Genomic DNA, 17,484 nt, shown 5'->3' with positions numbered 1-17,484 from the left:
CTAAGAGGAGGGGCTGCGCCTCGGAGGCGGAGCTTTGTCCTCCAAAGCTTTTTACACAGATGAATGGTTGCCATGGAGATTAAAGATGGAGATCTCAAACATGCATTAAAGAATCGAAGCAACACTCTAGGTATGTTTCAGATGAGAGAACAACATTAAAACATGATGTAAAGCTAAAAAAAAAAAAGTCAATTTTACATAATTACTGCCCTTTTAAAATGTTGGGTGTAAAACAGTCATACAATACATTTTATTTAAGATGAATAGAGTAAAATGAAAAGTAAAAAATAGTCCCAATGTTTTAATAATATGATCACGCATAAGAAAGAAAAATAAATCTCTAATATTTCTTTTTGTACATTAACTTCAGTATGTAACAAGAATCTATTAAAATGATGAGTTACTAAGTTTACTTTTCAGCCTGTGAATGCCTTGTGGCGCCACATTAAAGCCAAAAAAAAGGCGAACTGATGGACTGTGTTTATCTAGCAGCTGAGTTTCTCCAGGGTTTGTATCTAAAGATGGCGAACAGATGTTGCACAACAGTAGGAAACCAGAGAATTAGGATTGGTATTCTGTATGCAACGGCTCTGGGAGTACAGACAGCTTGTAGGAGACAGACACTGATTGAATAAATCTATATCACCCCCATGATGACGGTTTATGGTTAAGCTTCACACAACGTAGTCAACAGTATTTGTTACCTGAATAAATTGGCTAAATTGCCCACCTAGGTATTTCAATAAACGGCAATATCGATAGATTCATGCAATGTAATAGAAAATTTTTATTTTTTTTTAAAACAAGCATCACAAGAAACTTTCTGCCTGTGTCGCCAGAACTTTTATTTTCTCTCAGTCTCGTCGTACTGCGCAACGTTACAGCTTCAGAAACATGAACATGAAGTAGAGAAAGAAACCACTTTGAACACTTGAAATGAATGCCCTGGTCTGTCCAAGTATGTTGGAGCGCCAATCAATTCACATAAGAGGCATAGTGAGGGGGGAAAGCAGATAGCTTCAGCTAAAAGCTCTGGACTTAATGTAAATCATTCCCCAAAAAGCTTCATTGTTAGAGTCATTTGTTTGTTGATGGAAAACTTGGATTTTTCTCTAAAAAGCTTCTGAAGTTTGACCAAAGTGTGGAGCTGCATTACGTCAAATGGTCACACTAGCTGCATTTCCACTGACTGGAATCACCAAAATAAATTCATCTAAGGGAAACAAAGCAATTTTGAAAAGATTCATGTTTAGATGAGGAAGTGATGGTTTTTGGTCAGTATGGAAATTACTGCATTTCGCAAAGCTGCAATTGAAACGCTTTTTTCACATCATGAGTCGCATCAACAGCCTGGACTAAGTTAAATATTTAACTTCTGCTTGCACAACTGCTGACCAACACACACACACAACCAACAATAAAATATTAAATTAAAGACAGTAATTCAGAAAAATAATTAAGCAAAGCCAAAAATAGTTCAGAGGTGAGGTGAGCGGGGCAGAAATCATGAATAATTAACCTCTGTTGATGCGTTTAAAAGCATCATTAAGGGCGCCATGCTGCGAAAACGAGAGAAAGGGGACCCACCAACAGCAACGGCAACAGATTGCCTTTGTTTACATGCGCAGCAATATTTCAGCTATTGACCTTTTTCCAAATACAACAATATTCCAATTATGCTCTCTACATGAATTGCATGGAGAATATCCTGTATATTTTCTCGCTTACATCATGTTGGAGATCCCAGTGAGATCAATGACTTTAATCACATTACACGCTACATCCCCCGACAACACAACCCAAAGCCTTCATTAGGTCTACCACCACGCAGAGTTCCTCTCCGTCTCCAAACAAGCACCTTTCTTTTTTTACCCACAGCCTTCCTGTTCTGCCCTCACCCTGCAGGAGCCTGGAGCATGCATTACAAAGCAGGAATGTGTTGGAAGGTGCAATGAAATCTTCGGTGGAACACTGTAGGATGTAGTTAAATTTAATACATGTCTGTTTAAAGTGACTCAAGTCGGAATGCTCCTATTAGCTTCATTTAAATAATGGCTGCTCTGAAAATTGCCCTATTTGGATAACAAGGATTTGCATTTTACTTTCCGCAGTGTGGAGGGAAAAAAAGCAAAGTATTTAAGATCTTTTTAATGCCAGTGGAAAGGGAGGTCTTAAACAGGTTCAGCGTCTTGCAACAGTATTTATATATAACTCTGGAAAAAATGTAGACCACTTAAAATGTTCAGTTTCTCTGATTTTACTTAACATAGGTATATGTTGATTAAAATGAAGATTGTTCCTTTATTCTATGAACTGCTGACAACATGTCTCTGAAATTCCCACCAAAAATTTAGGATTTATTTGCAGGAAATGAGAAATGGTCAAAATATCAAAAAAGAGGCAGAGCTTCCAGACCTCAAACAATGCAAAGAAAACAAGTTCTTATTCATTTAAAACAACAATAGTAATGCTTTAACTCAGGAAGAGTTCAGAAATTAATATTTAGTTTAGTAACAGTGAGGTTTTCAATGGTGCAGTTGGCTCTTATTTCTAAAGCTGTACTTTGTACTTCTTCAGATTTTATGTTAAAAAATAAAATTCAATATGTATTTTATTGGATTTCACGCAATATTCCAACACATTGTAGTAATATTTTTCGGGATTTTTAATAATAAACCTCAAAAGTGTCGCATGTATTGGGTTGAAATCTATGACGGAATATTAGGGACACGCCAAATAAAAAAAAAAACTGCACTTACAATAAAGTCATAGTACTTTGAAAGTCACATTACGACTTTATTCTGATATTATTTCAACTTTAATCTCGTAATATTCTGACTTTATTCTCATATTATTTGGATTATTCTTGTATGACTTTGTTCTAGTAATGACTATTCTTGTAATACTCTTACTTTATTCCAGTATAAATTTTGATTTTATTCTAGTATGACTTAATTTTTGTATCATTTCAACTTTATCCTTGTGATACCTTGTTTATTCTTGTACGACTTTATTCTTATATTACTTTTTTCTTATGTTAAGACTAATCTATTTCGATTTTATTGTCATATGACTTTATTTTCATAATAGGACTTGATTCTTGGACGAGTTTAATCTTTTTATTTAATGTTTTTCGTAGCATGACAGTAGTACTCTGTCATAGCAACCAGATGTCCCGCTGTACTTTTTCTTGTTCCATTTTGACTAAAAGCGTAAAATAAAATCTTGTCATTTACTTTTACTCATCAGTTTTTAAAATGATAATCATTACATTTAATATTTAATTGAATTTCATTTTGTTGAATTAATATTCAGCAAGCTGTGTCACCATCAAGCTGAATACATTTAACTTTTTCTCCGCAGTGAACGTTTTGAAATCGGGTAATATTTTACCAATTGATATGATCAGAAATTGTTGAGGGATGCGGCTCTATGTTTTTTGGAAATACTATATTTTCCAAACAGTTACACTCAAACTAATGTCTTGATGTAGCGAATCTGAATAATAAAAATGTCTCATTTTACTGCACTATCAGCAAACTGAAGTTCTTGTATTCAGTTTGGTATGGAGACATGTCTGGTCTGTGGCATCAATCTGCATCCAATCTAAGGTAGTCATTCATTCAAAACTCATGTCTGTGTTTATGATCCGATCATACGGACTCATTTGAAAGCTTTCTGACAGGCTGCTGCTGTTCTCCAGCAACTATCAAGTAAACATGAAGTGGTTGTTGTTTTTGCTCAGCAGCTGAACAAGCCAAAGTTCTCGCAGCTCAGCTATAGTGTTGCTGCTCACTTAACTAGTGAATGTTGGCTGACAGCCACACGCTGTGTTCAGACTGAAGCCTGAAGAAAAAAACTGCAGCTTTTTGCAACCAGCGAGGCTGAATTTATGCTCAACGTAAATGTGTGCTTGTTTATCCCGAGCGAGACTTCGGTGGCGAGTTTATCCCAAACTGTTTACTATGCAAGAGCATCCCGACAATGTCGGGACACTATAGTGGCGTAGAAAAGTGTTTGCCCCTAGTTTACTGCTTTTTGCACGTCTGTCACAATTAAATGTTTCAGAACATAAAAACCAATTTAAATATTATTCAGAGACAACATAAGTAAACGCAAAAAGTAGTTTTTAAATGAAGTTGTTTATTTTTAAGGGATTGCAATGCACTACAATATCAATTTATTGGAAAATGAATATATCGAGGTTTTAAAATCAGGTTGACAATTATAGTTTGCAATTTCTTACAGATATTCATTGATTATTTAACAAAGATGAAGAAATAGAACAAAACAAAACCATTAAATAAAATATGTTTCCTTTGGAGGATACACCAATTAGCAGCCCAGGAAAAAAGGAGAAGCAGACAATTGTGTTAATGAATAAATCTTTCAATTTGAAAGCAACATTAAGATTTATGTGAGGGAAATCAGTGAAAAAACTCCCTTCAGGTGCCAAAGTTGAATCTTAGACCCTGACTTTCCACCTGGTCCATTGTGCTTACTCAACTTTCAGTCTGTAAAGAATAATGAAACATCCCAACAAGCACAATAAACCATGGTTCAAACGCTTTCCAACACTTAGGAGAGCAAGAAAAAAGCCGAAACAAAGAATTTTGCAAGCGAGATGAAATTATGGCTTCAAACAAATAGATTAATTACTTGAGGATCTAAAATCATCAAAGTACCTTTTATAAAATAAAAATGTGGGAAAAGAAACTAAATTGACTTTTAATTTGACATCAGTTTTCTGCAGTGGCGTATTTGCTGTAGATAGAAAAAAAAGAGTACATTTCAGATTTTTTAGATTTATCTCAGAAATGTTGAAAGAAAAAGTAGGACATTTCTGAACTCCAAAAGTGGAAAATTTGCAATAAAAAAACATCTGAAAGTTTGAGATTAATCCCAAAGTTTTCTTTTTTTCCAGAAAAAAAAATCTTTTCAAACTCAGAAATGTTTTTTTTATTATTTTTTTTTGAGAAAATGTCTGAGATTAATCTGGAAATGTGAGTACTTTGGCAAAAATGAAGTACATTTATCCACCTGCAGCGACCCCAACACGCCGTCATCGTTTTCTCCCACATGCCAATTCCTGCAATCAGAACGGTCTTGTTATGCCGCTGAAGATTATCGTTGCTATATTCTCAGTTTTCCCGCTTTCCTGACCAATCACCAATATATTCATCATTGGTGCACACTTGTTTGTTTACAGGCTGAGGCTGACGTTTTATGGGCATATTCATAGAAGATGACCCTGCGGAGCAGTATAATGAGGGCTATTTCAGTTTGATGGCTAGCCATATGCTTCCAGCCTGGACTGCACCGTGGAGGAGATGCATCAAATGGAAAAGGGAAACACAGACTGAAGTGGAGATGGCCATTTCAGGCAGAAATGCTGTTTGAAAATGACTGAAAATATCCTCATATGAACAGGCTGACAAATCAGATTTTAGGGGTTTTTCACCCTTTTAAAAAGGTTTTAAATATAAATTTTCATTATTGATTCATTCATGTGAAAGAGATTATTAATGAGTTTTTTGTTGTAAAAAAAAAACATATATGTTTTAATGGGAGATATTATGTGTTTACTTGAGATAACCTCTAAAACTGCTTATAATCACTCATTTCAAACACCAAATATACCTTAATGTGCATTAATTACCTCTACCACAGAACTGAACATTTTCTTTATATCCGCTTTTGGAGGTTCAGCCAATCAGCACCAAGGAAAATGATTGGCGTTCCTGGATTGGTTGCTTTCCAAAAGTATGGATGCAAAATCAAAATCTTACCTAGTATTTTTGGTTTAGTTTATAGTGCAAATTTCTTGATACACTTGAAGACAAAACTAACGTAGAAGTATCTTCTTCCTCTTTTCCGCCAGTAGAAACATCTGGTTGTTCCATTACTGATTTGTTAAATACACCAATTCTGATACAACCAACAAAAAAAAAAAACCTCTCATCCTAGAGCAACAACTTTTTGTGGAAAAACTCGAGTTTTTTTTCTAAACTGGCGTGCTTCCATTATGCAGATTTATTTTTGAAATTCCATTTTGCACAATTTTACGGTCGGTGGGAACCCAGCTTTGTCCTGCAACTTTTAGATTCAAATACTTCCATTTTTATTAGGACTCTGGAGAACCTTTTTATACTGAGGAGATAATCCAGCCATTTCAATCTACAAAAGCACAAAATCTTATCAAGTATGTTTAATAGCTTTTAGTGCAAATGAGGCAAAACTAACTTTTCAGCAAGATATAAAGTTCTAGTTGAACTGGCAGATTGTTTCACCTCTTACATGGGAAAAATATCTTATAATAAATGGAACTAATACTTTTTAATCAATATTTAGACAATATTTACTTTTAAAAAAACTTGCTGAAGAGTTACTTGTAAGTTAGTTTTGTCTTATTTTAAGGTTACCCAGATATTTTCTATATAATTGAGACTAAAATGCTTTGTAAGATTAAATTTTCTGCAGTGTTGGACCAGGATCTGCATCACCTGAACGATGCAGGTGGGCGACCCTGGAGGACTAGAGTTTGATTTAAGGTGACCCATCTACTTGAACCAGTGGCAAATCTATCATTTCTTACACACTTCGTTCTGTTTGGATGGCAGTGTGCTGCCAAAGATTTCAAGGAAAATTCAGAGAAAAACTGATAAAAGAAACCCCAAGTTCGTCTTCAAAGGCCTGGCCACCGCATGAGCTTGAGACAAAAGAAGCATCTCCAACAGTCTCTCCAATTAGGATGTCCCCTGTGACCACAGAGCACAGCCCTGGCTCTCTGTGTGTGCATGTGTGTGTCTTCAGGGGGTGATGGGGGTGGGGTGTTAGTTGGCTCTAATCTGCTTGATGATGAAGATGCTCGGTGCTCAGGGGGATCTGATGAAGGAGTTGGGGAAGGGTGGGGGGTGTTGCTCTCCTGCCTTACGCCAGTGCAATCACGACCGTCGCTCACCACCGAGCCGGCAGTACTCCCAGACCCTCCTCACATTTTCTCTCTGCTTCAAACACACACCTCCTCTCTCCTCCTTGCGCACACACACACACACACACTGCCCTGCTCACTCAGTCGCTCTCTCTCTCTCTCCCCACCTCCCCATCATTCGGTCGTCGTTCTGCATCCGCTCGGACGCACTTCACTTTAGGTACAGCTCCTGTGCATTCTCCAGCTCTGAACCTCGTCTCCTGCGGTGCGGCGTGGCGCGTGCGGTCCCGTTATGCTCCAGCTCGCGCTCAAAGTGAACACAGACAGAGCGGGACGATGACTGAAAGGCGCCAAAGAGGAAAGCAAGGCGAGAAAAGGAATTATTAAAAAAAAAAAAAGGAGTGAAAGGAGAAAGAGGGAGACCGCGTTTGCGTAAAAGGTGGAAGGACAGTTTGATTCAGTGAGATTTTGGATTAAACTGGCTGCTCCTCAGCTTCCAAGTTACCATCACAGGTAAGTGTGTTTTATATTCTGTTAGTATTAAACAGAAAAGTACTTAACATTAAACAACTCCACAGTCTAGATGTTCTGTTTGATGAAGTTATTGCTTTAATTTCCTTTGCGAGCCTCCAGTGAAGCGGATGAAACGTGTGCCCTTCATAGTGTTGTAATGCGGTTTAACTTCGAGCACTGCCGCCACTTTTTTCTCTGTCGGGGCTCATAGAGCGAAATGAGGTGGGAGAAAAGCATCAATTAGACACGTGTCGGGATCCGGCGAGTGCGCCGACATCAAGTTGTAGGTCTGAGTTTCTTTTTTTGGGTTCATCTGCATATGAAAAGGGCTGTGCGGCTTTTTAACTCTGCGCTCAACTGTGATTATCTCACCACGCTGTGTCAAAAGGTTTTGGCAAGTTGTTCAGAGCTGTGCTTATGACGTGGAGCAGCACAAAAAGAAGTCCCATCTCATCCAATCAGCGCTGAAATGATCTGTTGAAACGTGGGAATTATTACTCCGCTCCAAGTGGAAGATATGACCTTAATGCATCAGACTCGTCTTTTCTGGTAACGCAGTTAAGTGTCGAGTTGAAAATCGTACATGATCTACATGCCTGAGAGGATTCCTATTGTCTGTAGAGTCTTTTTATGTTCTGAAAGGTGGGAATCTGAAGGAATCTGGCTATGATTAGGGGTAGAAACAGGATCACAGATACACTAGCAGCTGTTGATTTAGATAAACAGATTGCAAAGACATCAAGAGAAAAATAAAGAGTTGGTTTGGCTTGAGAAGGTTCCCTGTTTGCTTACAGTCTTCATACAACAACAAGTGTCTATTCAACTAAAGTAAATTGATCTGTTGATTCTGCAAACCCATTGGAACTTATAGTAACTCCAACAGACATGCATATCATTGGTTAATACTGCAAAAGGATAATTATTCTTATGTGGGAAGACAGAAGAGTAGCTGCATTTCTATTGACTGTAAAACTGCGCAAATTGGAATTACGACAATAAATTTGAGTATTAGAAACAGCAATGTAAAAAAAAAAAAACATCTTCTGATAAAAACCAGGATGAGTTGGGTTTTCAGCTGCATCGAAATTAGTTTATTTCACAACACTGCTATGGAAACACTTTTGCATCAGACAAGTCATGTGATCAATAACAGGATGTTAGTACTAAACGACTACGAAGATGTCAGGAATTTGGAGGAGGACGATGGTGCATCATGTCTTTTAGTGAGTTATTGTGCAAAACCTATTCATGTGTGATTGTTAGTGTTTCTTATTTTTTAGACATTAGACGTTGACAAAGTTTTACACACATTTGTAATGGAAATGCAGATAGTGTGGCTTAGGTTATGGTTATGCTCGGAAACAAAAGGCTCACAGAGGAAACCTTCCTCCGTTGCACAGCCACTGATTCAGAAACCCAATATTGGAAAGAGATTGACACAAAAATAAACATCTCTTGATTCTGCAAACCCATTTAAAGTACAATGACATTAGATGTGCATATATTTCAAACAAGCAGCCTCAACATGGATTGGGTTGAATGTAATCCACTTTTTGGGCCATTTTAGGCAACACATGGTAGATTTTGTTTAAAAGTCTTTTGTTTGGACTCAGTCTATAGGCACAATACTGGAAAAGAGTAACAATTTAAATGATGTGGCAAAAGCAGTGTTCAAGAAACTGACGAGGGTTAGGGTAATGCTTGGAAACAGGCTCAGAAATGTAACATATAGACCAACATTGGAAATACATTGATAAAAAAAGAGATCTATTGATTCTACAAACCCATTGCAATGTACTATCTACTGTATGTTACAAACAAGTGACAGCCACTTGGACCGGCATTACTTAATCCAGTCTTTGGGACATTTTAGGCCACATGGTAGACTTTGCTTGAGAAGTTTCTTTTTGTTTGGACCCAATCTACTGGGCCAGTACTGAAAAATACTAACTATTGGGATGTGAGTTAAGCTTGTATAAAAAATTGGCTTATAGATGTAACTTTTTCCGTTACATAGCTGTCAGTTCAAAAGAGCGACATTGGAAATGCATTGACACAAATTTGAAGAGACCTATTGATTGTGCAAACCTGCTGTAAGTTGTGATTACATTAGATATGCATCTCTTCCTGCAAACAAGTAGCAGAAAGATGGACTGACTTGAACTTAATCCACTTTTTGGGACTTTTTATGCCATATGCATGGCTGATTTTGCATCAGGTATAATGAGGATCAGTCCCCTCATTTTCTCGGTATTTGCAATGTTTTTCTAGTCTGCAGAGGTACCATATGCGGCTTTTCAGTGAATCCCATCCTCACTTGCAGATTAGATGAAAAATAAGCCTTTACCCTCCACTGCTTCAGGGAGATCTAATGCACCCTTACTTAAGTGTTTGAGGCGCTCAGTTCTCTTATCAACATTCAGCTGAAAACACCTGCTTTGGAATAATCAAATTATACTCCAAGGAGTCTGCGTCTCGGGAAAAGGAGAAGCCGGACACTTTGAGTACACAGAGGCTGCTGTGCAGAAAATGAGCATTCAAGGCATGCAGCCACCGACCACTCAGGTATTATAACTGCATTAGAGAGGGGATAAGTCAAGACACATGCAATATACTTGGAGTTATTATGAAACGCCAACGCCACTAACCGTCTCAGGTGCATATGAAGGCATTAATTTCACCAACTCGATGATTGGAACATGATATTCTCCTGAGATAACCTCCTTTTTCCTTGCATGAAGAATGCCATTCTGTATTCTTGCCCTCGTCTTGTCTACGCTGGATAGATGCCAGTCCAGCTAACAGGACAGGATGCAGCATCCCATCACAATGTCAAAAACCGAACAGCTTTACATCAGATTATCTTGTTACAGGCGGCCACACACTGCACAGATTTAATCAAATCCAGATTGTTTTGATTTGTTGAGTTAACTGACATTTAATTATAATTCTGGTTTGTTTTAGGGTATAAAACTACTGCACACCTCCAAAGTGAAATATGTCATCCAATGCCATCATGGGTCGGCGGTTATACATCAGCTGCGGCATGCCTAGGCAAAGGAAAAGTCAACTCTGCACTGTGTCCATGTAAATTTAATGGCTAGACTAAGTGCTCTGTGGTAAATTACAGCATACGTCTACCAAGCTGTCATCACGTCTTCGGATCTGCTGCTCCGTTTGATTAGAGAGAGCTGTTATTTATAGATAGTCTGCACGCCTTACCATAAAGCAGAGCTACAGTGATCAGTCATACGGATGTGCCACCTATTGCTGCATTTCTAAGTGCGTGTCCATCAGGAGCCTCGGGGCTCAAATGGAATCAATACTTGAGATTATTTGGAGTCTCCAGACTCTCTTTACCTTGGGCTCTGCAATCTCCGCCCCCCACTCAATGGACTCATTTTGACATCATTCCGCTCTAAATGAGGTGTGTCCGAGTGTGTGCGCGTGCACCAAAGCGCATCTGTCGGCGTGCATTACCGTAGCGCCAAAAGATGTAATAAGCTGTCAGAAACTTGCTTCCACACTTTCAAGCATCTGAATGCTAATCAGACAGTGATTTGCTTGTTCTGTCTGTGTGCTCGCAGCCAATCTCGGGTGAAACTATTGCATTGTGCCTGTGTAAACGGGCTTCGTGTCAGGCAGCAATTTTTCCCCCACTGTGAGCCACACTCAGGCAAAGACCCCTGCAGACCTCCAAAGACCAGACGTCCCCTGCCTCTCCAGACAATCATCAGCAACAGTCCTAAACATCTCAAATTAAAGTCTTGCAGTGATGGATGACTCTCAATCTCCCGGAGATATTGCACACTCTTCTTGTCTGAATGATGGGCAACTCCTCTCCACTCCACTTAGCAATTATTTATATAGATTTGTCTCTGTTCGTCTGTCGGGTTTTTTCTTCATTTCTTCCTCTGTGTGGTAGAAAAACCCCCCTACAGAGGTAAAAGCTCACAGTTCGTGCAGGCTCTCGTCGGGTAAAGCAAACGAATTGAACTTTCCCTGTGGTGTACGCATGCTATCTGAAACGGCCGGCGAAAATAGAAGTAGGAAGGATGCGGTTACCTGATGATACCATTTCATATCGAGGACACAACTGTTTTGCCGTGAGAAAAAGACAAAGCGGCGAGCTCGGTATGGTGTTCCATGTAAGATAAAAGGTGAGGCGGCTCCTCTGAGACTCAAACTGCACACTGTCTGAACACTGATTATTACTCACACATGAGCACTGCTGGGGTTTTTATCTCAGAATGCCCACAGTCGGAGGGCTCGAGAAAAACAACATTATTAATCAGCCTTCTCAGATTTTTTTTTCTCTCTCTTGCAATCCCACTTAAAATCATTGCAGTTAACAAGCTTTGAATATTTCAAGGAAACCCCAAGATGAGGTCAGTTTGTTTACCTTTTTTGTTCAATGAGAAGAAAAAATGAAGCTTGAAACACTTTGAGGCAAGTCTGAAAATACCTGGATGACCCTTTGTGTTCCTGGGCAGATTTCTGCGATCCCTTTGAGAGATTCACCAACAAAATAAAGACCAGAACAGTTTTGTAATGGAAACTTTCACCTACTTCTACCCTTGAAGTAGCTAAGGCTAAACAAAACAGAACTTCCCTAATAACTAGAGACAGGAGAGATGTTGTTGCATTCCAAGAAACTTGAAATTGTGATTGAAGCATTTCCAGAAGGATGCTCATTAATGTCTAAATGTACTTAAAAGATGATTGGCGTTGATCAACCTTTCTACATGTTCATTAAATTTATTTTTTTGCACAAAATCATCCTGAGATCTTGAGATTTTCGTCTTTCAAAATGAGCCGTTTTAGGGTGTCTTGTCACTTTAAATCCGAATAAGCTGCTGCTGGTCATGCCGCCCAACTCGATGTTTACACTATCATGTGAAAATGGTTGCAAACAGATGTGCAATCATACAATCGTACATCTTTGAAAAGCAGAAGTAGAACCTCCTGCACAACCATCAAGAATGCAGCAAGTGGTTTCTGGATGGTAAGTCAACAGCAAAACACTTGTCTGTTCCAGCAGCCATTATACAGCACTAAAACCAGCTGACCAAAAGTGCTGGGGCTCAGCTTGGGTTGCTAGGTAACAGGGGGCAGTGCCTGCTGATTTGTGGCGTTGCACTTGGAATGTTTTTGAAATGGCTCATTTTCCAGACACCAAAAAACATCAACTTATTGCTAAAAAGCAGCTGGGTGGTTTATTTACGCGCTTGGTTGTTTTTAGAAGCAGAATCCCAAATGGAAGTACAAAAATGTGCAAAATGTGAATATGACATAAGAAGTCTCCTTAAAAAAGGTTCAGTTTCCAACTTTTTTTGGTGGGAAGTACAAAAATACTTATTATAATGTATTCTCTGTTAGGAGGTAGTGTATGATAACATACCTAAGTAGAGTTAATTCCTGTGTCTAAAATACGAGAGGTAACGCAGCCACTGCTGGCCAGACAGACAATTAGTAATGCATATGTGCAACCCCGCTCCTTTTCATTTGTGATTCATTGCTTCTGATGTGAAATTGATGCTCTCACTCCTTGGGACTCATCAGAACAATAAACCGCCATCTCTGGCTGGACTCAACTCCATAACCTTAAACACAACCCTGCTGGCCCCCTATTGGCAACTTGGGAAAGATTTCCTGTCACACAGGTGAGTGACTATTAGTTTAGTGACCCTAGAGGTAAAGTGGGATTGTAATGATTTCTAGAGAGGTTGCTTAGGGGCCTTTCATTACTGGGGCTGAGCTGTTCTGCAGGAAAGTGTAAGGTGAAAACAAATATGGAATACTCCCATTTTGGTGAACTGATTAAATTTTGCAGATGACTCCGAGGCCATTAGTGGCTGCTTTTTTCCAGTACAGTCTTGCTGGGTCAATAAATTTTTCATTTAGGCCTGGCTCTTCAGAACCTTAATAAGTTTGTGTGGCAGAAGTCCATCAGTTAATCCTTCAGTAATGATAAGAGCTGGCCTGTTATTCACAGAGCTTTATATTAAATCTCCAGCTGACGACTTTTATTATCAGGTAATTTAGTCTTCTAAACTTTACTCATGTATGCTGATATTAGATCAAGCTAACATGTCAGATTCAGTATATTCAAATTTGACTTTTTTGTAATTTTAATGCAATATTGGCATGTTTATCTGAGAGAACCTGGGATTTGTAATCCTGAACCCCTCTTTAACACTACAGATTACCTGGTAACATAGGATTTAACATAAGGCCATATGGTCCCATCTTATTGTTGCTAAAAATATACTATAAGATCTAAATCATCTTAAGAAAATACTGGTATGTGATTTTGAATGTAAGTATAAGATCCAAATCATATTAGAATGAATCTGCAAATTGAATTTCCATGTTGAAATATTTATAGTATACATCACTGACCAATTAAATAACATAATGGAGATTTTTAGTAAAGCAACTGTAACTTCTACCTTTTCTTTACCACAGTTTAGCAGGATACCTGCAGCATAGACTATCTTTAACACAGAGCTGCAGGAATGTTTTGCTCACTAACTTCTTATTAGAGCAATTGTAGACAGAAAAAAGGAGTACATTTGTCAAAATATTGAGATTAATCTCAACATTTTTTTAAGAAAAAACAATTTCAGAGTTTTGAAAGTTGAAAATTTGCTAGAAAAAACTCAAAGTTCTAAAAAGTGCTAAAAAAAAAGCATTAATTTCTGAATTTCTAAAGTCAAACACTCAACTTTTGAAAATTTCCATAGATTAATATAAACATTTTATGGCAGAAATGTATCCCTCTTTTTTCTATCTACCATCACATTATATGTAGCACAACCTTCCTATAATATCAGCCTCAGTTACATTTGGGAATACCAAATTAGGATTTATTGAGGTAAAGAAGAGAATATGCTAAGTAGCTGTAGCCGAGGGAGCATAGGGGATGTGTACATGAGCAGTTCTGCATACGATTTGTAATATTTGAGCGGTAATCTCAAGTCTGTGTGCACAAGTACGCACAACAGGAGGCTGATCCTGCTGTATCTCATCGTCTCTCTATCATGGCAAATTATCAGGTTTCTGTTTTACTTGCAGGAATTAGATGTTAGAACAGCAGTAGCTGGCTGCAACCGGAGCATAATGCAAATCTCAGCTGGACATAAAATATTAGTCTTCTCCTTTATGCTACTGTTATGCTGTGAGTATATATTGAAACTCAGCTGTATGTAATGTCACCCACTGTTCATATGATGGAGGTTCCACTTTGTGACAGCTGTAGCATTATAAGCCATTTGCTGATTTTCACTTGTAGAGTCAAGAGAAAAGTTTCCATTTCAGAATGATAAAACCAGAACAACACCAAGTTGGAAAGTTGGAATGTACAGAAGGAGAGTTGGAGGTTTCTCACAAACTACAACCCACAAATCCAATATGGCCGCTGGACGTAAATAAATGACAGTCATTTATTTATGTATTTAGGTATTTATTGCCGTTTCTAGGATATTTTATGGAAGAGACTTAGGGCCACAGAAAAAAGAATATTGATGTTTTTATCAGAATTCTGACTTTTGATCTCAGAAGTTTAAAGTCAAAATTCTGAGGAAAAAATGAAATATGTTTTTTTTCAGTGACCCCAATCCTCCTCCATACATTTGTAACAATCTTATCCCTGCACTTTCAGTTTTATAGTTTCAAAATGAGTCTCGACTTTCAAGTCTAACAAGGCAACCAAAACAAATTTGTGCATTTGTACTTCAGGCAATATTTCCAAGCTGAAACAATTCAGTGAAAACGATGCAAATATGGAATTAAGGGGGAAAATCTGAGGTGTCTCATTAGGCACTCTGAATTATAATGTAGCTGCAAGGCTTATAATTATGTTTTTATGCCAAGAGGACAAATATTTCCAACTACAAATGAGGAAAGAGACTTAAATAAGAGAAACTGGAGTTCCTCGTTAATCTTTCTGATAAATTCAGAAATAAATTGCTTTATTTTTTATTGCAAAGTTTGACATAACATCAGTTTGATGGTCACACAGAGTACTGCTGAAAATTTTGTACAATTTCTAACTCTTTACTGTGTTTGAAGAAAGTAAAAGACGGAAATAAACTGTTTAGCTTCAGCCGCAAACAAGAAACAAGAGTACGCTTGCTTCTTTAGCATGCAATTTGAAAATGTACTGGTTTTTCAGGTTGTTGCTATTTCTATCCATGCAAAAAACAAAGTCTTACAAAGTGTTCTCAATCCAGCCTCCAGTGAAAATATCTTAGTACAGTTGGAATAAGACAAAACTAACTTGCAAGTAACTTTTCAGAAAGATATTGGAGCTTATTCTAAATAAATAACTCATAAAAATTAATAAACATGTACTAGTTCCAATTTCAGATTATTTCACTTATAACAAAACTTTTTTCCCATGCTGTAAGTGGAACATATATATATATTTAATCAATATTAAGAATTTATTTACTTAAAATAAGATGCTACATCTTGCTGAAAAACTACTTGTAAATTAATTTTGTCTTATTTTAAGTCCATTAAGATATTTGCTGAATCTGATCAAAAATATTTGCTAAGATTTAGTGTTTTTGCAGAATGTTCAGCACTTGTATATTGGATTTTTATTACAGGATTTCTAATCTCTGACTGCACCAATGGTAAAATAATTTACAAGTTGACATTTTTAAATGTTGAAAACCTCAAGAGTAAAAAAAGAATTCTAAATACTTCCAGTTCATTTTTACCCTACAAATCCAGCAGAAAACTTCAGATAAAAAATAAATAAATAGTGAAAATCACTGAGGTGTGGTCTTAGATGAGAGCATAAGGACAAAGAAGCACTTTACTTTTTTCCATTCATGCTTATCTTCAGACAAATGCCTTTGTGGGAAATGTCAGTGAGGAGACAGCGGAACATTGTTGTCTGTTTCTCAGTTTGCAGTTCTCCAGAGTGCCGGTCTAACATCAAATTGCCCATTCACCTCCAACGCACCTAAATCACAGTGACTCTTAAGGACATCTTTTTTGTGTACAGGGCTTTTTGACTTAATGGCATACCATTTGAAGCCAGTTATGCCTTATACAAACCATGAACCCGGGAGGTGATAAAACTCTGCACTTTTTCCATTAAATAGAATAAGAAATCATCCTGACAGACTCTAGATCTTGGCCTGTAGGTGAGGCTTCTTATGAGCAAGACTTCCTCAAGGTCAGCTTGATCAGGCTTCCTTTGGCGTGCTACAACGTGATAAACAGGACGCGATGCACGGGGAGAGAGGAGCAGCAGCAGTGACGATTCACATGGTTAATGAAATGTGTTTACCTGTGAACTAAGACCACAGAGAGCTGGACGTGTCTAAGTTTTGACCTAAATTAAAAACGAAAAGTTACTGGGTCCTGTTGTCATTAAATACAGAACGAGACATGAAATTCATTCATGACTAATAAAAATAAAATGAATAAATTCATTTGTTTCACCCTTGTAAGATCAAAAATGAATGCAGAGTTGTCCTTTTGTATCCAGTTCATACATAACGTACCATCAGTAAGACTCTCTTAGCTTATTACTGGGAGCATTTTGATGATGTACTGATGACGTAAATGTTTATGTTTAGCAAATAAAAGGAATTAAAACACTTGTTTATGCAGATTCCCTCCTTCCAACAATCGCAAGGATTGTTTTTAAGTCACTACTGTCGTACCAACCTTTCAGTACCTCTCAGGTCTGCTGGTTCTGCTCTGCATCCCCAGAACCAGAACCACGCATGGAGAAGCAGCATTCAGCTTCTATGCACCACACATCTGGAATAAGCTTCCAGAAAACAGCCGAAACACTGAGTTCTTATAAATCTAGGCTAAAAACCCAGATGTTACTTTTGAACCATAACAAATTGATAAACATATTTGATGTGTAAGATTTTAGTAGTGGCAAATAAACTGAATTGATTGGTTAATTGTCTCTCGAGATAATCTTGAGATAAACGTTGTCGATGTCTTTGCATTGGTTTTCTTCTTCGTTAAATGTACTCAAACTATCGCCAGTGCCTCTTCCCAGT

At 37.7% G+C, this 17,484-nt stretch overlaps 1 protein-coding gene across 1 annotated transcript in view; it reads left to right on the top strand.

The window, feature by feature from the left end:
• The first annotated feature begins 6,987 nt into the window (after positions 1-6,987).
• The window catches only part of LOC116712028 (cadherin-12-like), a 150,310-nt gene continuing 139,813 nt past the window's right edge, over positions 6,988-17,484 (top strand). The window contains exon 1 of the mRNA XM_032551693.1: positions 6,988-7,444. The gene's annotated coding sequence lies outside the window, so the exon portion shown is untranslated. The remainder of the gene's footprint in view (positions 7,445-17,484) is intronic.

Source organism: Xiphophorus hellerii, chromosome 21 (assembly GCF_003331165.1).
Source record: "Xiphophorus hellerii strain 12219 chromosome 21, Xiphophorus_hellerii-4.1, whole genome shotgun sequence".
Lineage (NCBI taxonomy): Eukaryota > Metazoa > Chordata > Actinopteri > Cyprinodontiformes > Poeciliidae > Xiphophorus > Xiphophorus hellerii.
The sequence above is the reverse complement of the archived record's forward strand: the minus strand, read 5'-3'. Positions and strand labels throughout refer to the sequence as shown.